Source organism: Triticum aestivum, chromosome 4A, assembly GCF_018294505.1.
Source record: "Triticum aestivum cultivar Chinese Spring chromosome 4A, IWGSC CS RefSeq v2.1, whole genome shotgun sequence".
Taxonomy (NCBI): domain Eukaryota; kingdom Viridiplantae; phylum Streptophyta; class Magnoliopsida; order Poales; family Poaceae; genus Triticum; species Triticum aestivum.
In genome coordinates this window covers 690,748,300-690,755,883 of record NC_057803.1, presented here as the reverse complement: position 1 = coordinate 690,755,883, position 7,584 = coordinate 690,748,300, and the positions used below count along the sequence as shown (strand labels likewise).

Genomic DNA, 7,584 nt, shown 5'->3' with positions numbered 1-7,584 from the left:
GATAAGGGAATGAGTGGGGGAGGCCGGGCCAAGTGGGCCGGCTGAGCGGCCTGGTTAGCCCCGTGGCCAGCTGGGCCGAGGCCCAGCGAGGGGGGGGGGGGCTTTTATTTTCTTTTGTTGTTGTTGTTTTTTTCTTGTTATTCTTTTCTATTTTATTTTAGTTACTCTTTATTCCTGGTTTAGTAAAAGATGACAATAGCTTCAAAAATAGTGTGTCAAAATAATCCACTGTTCTAAGAAGTTTTATCTCAGAATAAAAATAGTTTAGTATTTGGTAAAATATATTAGGAGTATAACTAATTGCTTTGCTGTTGTTTTAATCACTTTAGGGTATTTAATTATTTTATAAAGATGTTGTTACTCCACCAATAATATGCATGATTTATTTGTCACATTAAGAACATTTTAGTTTTTTACTTTTGAAAACTTTAATGGTTTGACTTGATTTTAAATTTGAAATTTGAACCGGTTTCGAACTAACGCAAGATTAGTAATAATAATCAAGGTGACGTGGCATCATTAGCAGAGGTTCACTGTAGCTTGATTACCCGGACGTCACAGACAGGTTGGTCAAATTGCCGTTAAGATGGAATTTGCTATGTCGGTAAATGTCAAGCACAATTGCCATTCAACCCCTCTTTACGAATTGAGTAGCTTTTCGCCCCTGAATTCGTTTCCTCAAGCGAATTCAATACAGAACAGTTTCCCCACGAGAGACGGGATAAATCTGTCATGCTGAGCCATCTTTCGCTGATGACAACTCCTTAGTAACATGTACCATGTTTCCTGGATTTTGTAGAGAGTGTGAATACATGGGCAGGCTACTGAATTGACCGAGTACAAACTGCTTTGCTCCTGATGCATCTGATTCCCAAATATTTGTGGACCCCTTTGGATCATCTCTCGACGCTTTCCTCTGGGTGCTGTTAGCTATATATCTGCACTCTAACATGTCAAACAGAAGGAAGAATAAGTATCAAAGTGTTTATGAACTATTGGACCTTGCTATATGTTCGTTTGAATATGGACATATATATAGCACAAGCATTACTCACAAAAGTGAAGGCTGGTGGAGTATTTACTTTCACTGTTTATTTTTCTGTGGCATTTTCCGCATTGATCAGTGCATCGGTGTTTTTCTGCAAAAAGAATAATGTGTGTGTGTTTTAACATTTTGATTTGCACACTGGGAGTTGGGGGGCTAGGGTCAGAATTCGGAAGGAATTTGTCATTTTTTTATCATACACTTCATAGAATTATGGCTCAAGTTAGCAGCAGAAAAGATCAGCATAAAGCGTATGATCAGTAATGCATTCATCTCCTCTTAGTGTCAGACCTAAAGCTTGACCATGGAGCGCACCAACCTTGTCACAAGTTATAACAAATTGCCCGTGTATCATTTTAACCCTATAGTACACATTGGATTAGACTAACTAATACTACCTCCGTCCTGGTTTATTGGTCTTTTTTCGTAATTTATGCCAAATTTTGACCAAATATTTAACTAAGAAAATGTTAATGCATGTCAATAAAAATTATATTGTTGGATTCATATTTGAACATAGTTTTCAATGATATATTTTTTGTGACATGGATGAACATTTTGTTAGTTAAATTTATGGTCAAAATTTGACACAGAATACAATAGATACCAATAAAGCAGGACGGAGGTAGTACTAGACAAATTTGCTTTTGCATTTGTGGAGGGGGTGCCCGGGCACCCACGGAACCCCCACTGAATCCGCCACTGCGTCCTCTGTACATATTGCAGGTCTCGTCATCACTTTTTTTTGATAAATACATGTATCATCATCACTAATTAAGCAACCAGAAAAAAAAAAAAAATGAAGCTCGCTAACTATCCCGAGACAGCAGCGGATCAGCCGCTCAAAAGGGGATGATGGACTCGAAGCAGTTGATGCCGTCGAACTCCGGTGCAAACCGCACCTCCCGCTTCTTCTCCGGCCGAGAGCCCTGGTCGACCTTCTCCTCCTGCCGCTGCTTGTCCGCCGCTTTCTCCGGCTTCTCCCCGCTGCCACCCCTCCAGGAAAGGCGCGTGGGCGTGCTGTAGCCGACACCCGCAATGTCCATGGGCGAGGAGCTGAGGATCGAGAAAGCCAAGATTCTGTCCCTGGTCAGCGGCGCCTAGCCTTGATGCGTTTCGGTTTCCTGGTATGCGAGTGTGCTGCATTGATGGATGCTTGGTTTCCGATAGCTCCGCTCGTGCTCTGTATGAATATATACGAGGAAACGGGGGCAGGAAAGTGGAGCCCTGACGCGGACGAGAGACGCGACGCGAGACGTGGTCGATTGTTGACGGAGTCGGAGAGGCGGAGAGACGCGCTGCGACCTGACACGACAAGCCGCACGTAGAGTTGGTCAAGATCGTTCAGGCAGGCTGCCTGCTGGGTCGGAGACTTGGACTTGGACTCGGAGTATCGTGGTTGGTCGGCGTCGCGCGATGCGCTGCCGGCCGTTTGGGTGCGGGATTCGGTAAAGGCCGTTGGGTCGCCGACTTGGACTTGGACGGCCAGAGCAGGTGTGCCACGGCCTGCAGGTAATGGCGCTGTGCATGTGCAACTTTGGGTGCGGTATACCTAACCCACAGAACTAATAACTTGACCCCATCCAGAACTCAGCTCTTCTGACCGTCGGAGGCTCTAGATTTCTAGGGACAAAGACTCGGTAGAGATTGCTGTCTATTACAAGTTCGTCACCAGGGGCTCCTCTGCATGACTCGGCCAAAATTCTGCTAAAGAAACGCAACGGGAGGTGCACCGTATGCCGTGTTCACTGTGTTAGATGAGCCATGACGCACACTGCCGCCACGAGAAAAGTCTGAAATAAACCCTAACTTTGTAGAGAACGACGTAAATGAATCCTCAACTTTAAATCCCTGAAGTTGGTTGGTACCCTGATCTCTTTCATCCCGGTCTATTCTCACACTAGTCCTGTTCGGTGCACTGGGAAAAGTGATGATCCCAGTCTGGTTCAGGAGCTACTCTCACCAACAATACGGGTGCGCAAGTCATATTACTCTCTTTTCTTCTATTATCTACTCTCCCGATCCCCCTTTCCACTCCACCCTTGATTCCCCTTTCTCCCTCCACTGTTGATCCCTCTTGAGCCTACCCTGTCCGGGCCGACGACTGGAGGCGGCTGATGCTGGAGACATTCGGCCAGCAGGGCCAAAACACTGGTGGTGGCGGGCGGTGGGGTCTCAGCGGAGCGTGATGGGGCCAGTAGGGCATATGGGCGACACGACTAGGACTTGGAACGTGGCAGCCTGCATGCATGGCGTGAACGTGGCAGCGAGCGCGCCAGCATGCGGCTTGACCATGGCAAGCACGGCGACCCATGGGCGAACCGGCCGCTGACATGTCCTACTGGTGGTACCGACTACCGAGCCATGTGGTGGGCTGCGGTAGCCAGCCTATAGCGTGGCACGTGTGGCTCATGACGCAGTCGAGGCTTGGCATGGCGGAAAGGACCAACACAGTTCAGCCTTGCAAGTTGGCCATCCAGCACGGGGCGGTGGTACGGTTGTGGCGTCGAATCGATGACTGCTGAGAGCGGCGGCGCATAGCTGCGAGAAACTGCACAAAGCAGGTGGCATCAGGCACCAAACTGAAGCACCGCGCCGCCGTGCCAGCGTAAGTTGAGGCAAACAGCAGCATGGTTAGCGAGCTAACACTGCGGCCAACGGCCGAACGGAGACATGGATGCGTACGTCGGCTTGGCATGGCAAGGCTGCAGCCATCAGTAAGAAAATTCCCCTAACCGATCGGTGCTCATGTCACTGATCACGCTAGCCATCTTGTCGGGCTTGCCCAGGTGAGCACCCTGTTGTGAAGATCAGCCGAAACAATAATCTTGGCACTAGACATTTCGACATGTGATCAGTAAAACTACTATCGGCGGTAATTCATCTGGTTCATGACTTTTGTTGGGTGACAACCAACAAATTAATGAGGATTTGTATCATCCATTTTTGTCCTTATACTGTGACCCGACTACGTGCTGGCTATCTCGTTGGGCTATGAAGGGGTGCTCGTTGCCTTTATATTTGTGTCCGCTTGAACAAAGAGTAAATTTCGCGTCTTTAGTCAAGACATTCCAATTTTACAGATGGATCATTTATTAATTCTGCAAACTAGCCTATAAAAGAAACTTTTTCTAATCTTTATTAATTGACGGACAGGCCTGGACCATGATCTGTTCCGATTTTTACATAAGTCGAAATGGACACATAAAAGTGAGTTTGCTAGCTTTGTCATCCATCATCTGCCACTCCAGTGGCATTGTTATTTCCTGCGCTTAATAGATGCAGCAGCACCTCGGAGTGGGATCGGGATTGCAGTAGGCTTGTTCCGGGTTGTAGCCAAAACTTTTGCAGATGCTTTTGCACGTTTCCCTGTTTCCCGGCGTAACCGGGTCCTGGCAAACCGCCTCCGGCGTGCACCAGCTGGGTGGGTCGACTGCACAGCGGCACGAACAGAGATGAACTGTCAGTTTTGTACCAAGGGAAAGAAAGAACAGATCTATAAAGAAGAAGATGATGGAAGCATATATTCTTTTTTTTCTTCTGTTTTTGGCTTCGGCCCGGTTGTCCTTTGCTCCTACTATATATCAATATAAAAAGCAAAGTATTTGCCTTGCTTCAAAAAAAAATATTGTACAGGAGAAATGTATGTTCTTACTATCTGCGTTACAGGGCAGGAAGGCGGTAGACATGACCAGAAGAGCTACAACCAAGAACAAAATATGTGTGTCGTTCCTTGGACGTGCCATGGTGAATGGGTTCTTGCAATTCCTCTTCTTCTGGGCAGCTAGTGTTGTTTTTCTAGTCTAGTCGATGGATGCCAGTATTCGCCATGATGGTGATCATATATAGAGAGAGGACTTATCGCAGGAATTAGGGGGCATTAATGAATTCCCATTTATCCTCTCGTTATCATAGCAATATATAAATAGAGGACTTATTGCAGGAATTAGGGGGGACTTAATGAATTCCAACTTATCCCCTCCTCATCATAGCACTAATGCGCCCGTAATTATCTACCATTTATAGGTGGATAGCAGTACACACCAACACATGGTACGCACCAAAAATAGTACTCTGAGGCAAAAATGTAGTACTCCCTCCGTCTAGGTGCGCAGTGGCGGAGCCTCTTGGAGGCCAAAGGGGGTCACGACCCCCCCTTCCGAAAGTACAATTGTAAAATTACTAGGTATACTAATCATTATGCCTAGCTCGTCAGAAGATAACCAACGAAATACAAGAGGAAGAGAGAGGGATATAGGAAGCAACGCATAGCAACGATAGACGGAGATAGGAGTGCATAGCGAGGCAGGAATTGCACCAAGCCGCAGCGGCAGCCACTGACTGCAGCAGGCAGCATCACACATCATCATATTGCTACTGCGGGAGCCACTAACGGTACCTCCATAGATGTATATAATCAAATCATACTAGTCATACTGTTTTTGTTTTTTTAACAAGAACATCCAGTTCCTACTGCTCGAGCGTTGGTGAAATTACTAATTTATGTTGTGAATCACATAAGTTTTCATGCATATTTCATTTTTAGTTTCAAATTGGCCCCCCCTTGGTGGCTTGTCACGCTCCGCCACTATAGGTGCATAAGTCATCTTACATTGTGCACCACGACCAAGGCGGAGAGGAAAAACGAGAAAATTGAATGTCTTTTTGCTAATTAATAGCACTGCATGCAATGAACTAACCACTGCATGTCATGTTTGGTAGTCTCAAGTTATTGAAAGCATGCACGGCTCACATCTCTTATTGGTTGATATGTCACAAAACAAGAAATGAGGAGGGAGTTAATGTACTGTGCCTAAGTGTTTTGGGATTATTTGGTTTTCGTAAGGTGACTGACACACGTAGACGGAGGGAGTACTTTTATATTGCGGGTAATAGGGGATATATTAAGCAATAGGGTTTACAAGGAGGTCTTGGTCATAAACTGGAGACAAGTTCTCAGGTCCCAAACCAAACCAAACAGCAGTTCTTCCCTCTGTTCTGGCAAAATTTGCGAGACAGTGACTTACCCTATTTTGCGATCGATCCACTTGTAGAAATAATTCTACTGCCCATACACAAACCTATAATGATAGAGATCAAATGAGCGAAGCACGTTGGGTCTTGACTCTTCTCTTGAATGGCATCAATCAGGAGCTTGCAGTCCAGTTCGAGTTAGACCAGCTTATCGCTCCATTGCATCATCAGTGTCAAGCCTTCCTCACATGCCCTTGTTTCGGCCTCAAAAGGATCTGAACAGTTCAGCAGTTGACGACACGCCAAGAAAATTATGGTCCCATTTTCATCTTGAAGCCCCGTTCCAGCTCCGGCCGAGCCATCCTCTGCCTAAACATAACCATCGCAATTCAGTTTCACCCACCCAGCTGGAGGTTTGGCCCAAACGTTATCAGGTGGTTTCTTCAGTTGTGCCATGCGAGGATCAGACGCCATACTGATCAGAACGGGTTGCTTTCGTTTTATAATTTCGTCACTGGATGCTTCCTTTAGGTTCCTCAATATTTTAACATAACCGAAGAGGATTCTCTTGGAACCTTCAATCGTAGGTAGAAGTTTAGCATGGGTAACCTCATTGCGGGCGTACCATGCTCGCCAAGCAGTCAAGATGATGTAGTCGACCATACTTTTCGGCACAAACTCCAGTAGATCTTTCAACCAACGTGTAGAGGTAAACTGAAAATCCATGTCCGCAAGTAGGTGCCATATACTCCTCATAGAGCTCCATAGTTGTCTGACATGGGAACAATTGTAAAGAGCGTGTGTTGTGTCCTCCTTTGGAGGGATAAAAGTCAAAAGTTGTAAAGTTTGTCCAATTATGTAAAATATAGAGAGAAAAATTAACTTCTACAATATCAAATTCGTACCGCAAAAGTGAGGCCGCCCTCGATCACCGAATACTATAAGACTTGTACTGTATGTCCTAAATAAACGGTGTATTTTTGCCACTGTTGCCCATATTCACTTAGGCAAGGTGAAGCCGCCAACTTCAGATCAAATCCAAGCCTGCTGCCGACTCGCCGCCCAGCACGGCCAAGACGGCGCACCGAGTGCCGGCGCCAAACCCTGTCGACAAGGGGGAGACGCCCTCTCTATCAGTGGCCCCACGCCACCCGCAACGCCCGCCGCTCCCAGGGGGCAGATCGGTCGCGCCAGATCAAACCCCCTCCGCCACCGCCATTGGGCCGCACCGCCGCCTCCCAGCACCGAAGCCGCCAGATCTACACGTCTCCGCCGCCGGAGGCCCCGCCGGACCCAGCTCCCCCACGAGCGGCGGCCCGCGCCACCGAGATCCCGAACAGGAGAGGAAGGAGAGAGCCCCGCCGCTGCCAGCGCAGCACGGGCTTCGCCCGGCGGACGCCCTCCGGCAGCGGCGAGGGGGAGGAGCGAGCGAGGAGGGAGTCTTGCACCGGGGACGGAGGGGAACCTCCCGTGACGCGCTCGCAGGGCGCGTCGCCGGAGCGGGAGGGAGGGGGACGGGTTGAACTGAATTCTGGAGATGTCCTCCCCTGCTAGCCTGTGTGCGG

At 47.8% G+C, this 7,584-nt stretch overlaps 1 long non-coding RNA gene across 1 annotated transcript; it reads right to left on the bottom strand.

The window, feature by feature from the left end:
• Window positions 1-4,161: 4,161 nt before the first annotated feature.
• On the bottom strand, window positions 4,162-4,930 carry LOC123083167 (uncharacterized). The gene is made up of 2 exons (XR_006439217.1): window positions 4,701-4,930; window positions 4,162-4,478 (listed from the first exon to the last, which is right to left on the bottom strand). It is a non-coding gene; the product is annotated as an uncharacterized lncRNA (long non-coding RNA).
• Window positions 4,931-7,584: the final 2,654 nt, after the last annotated feature.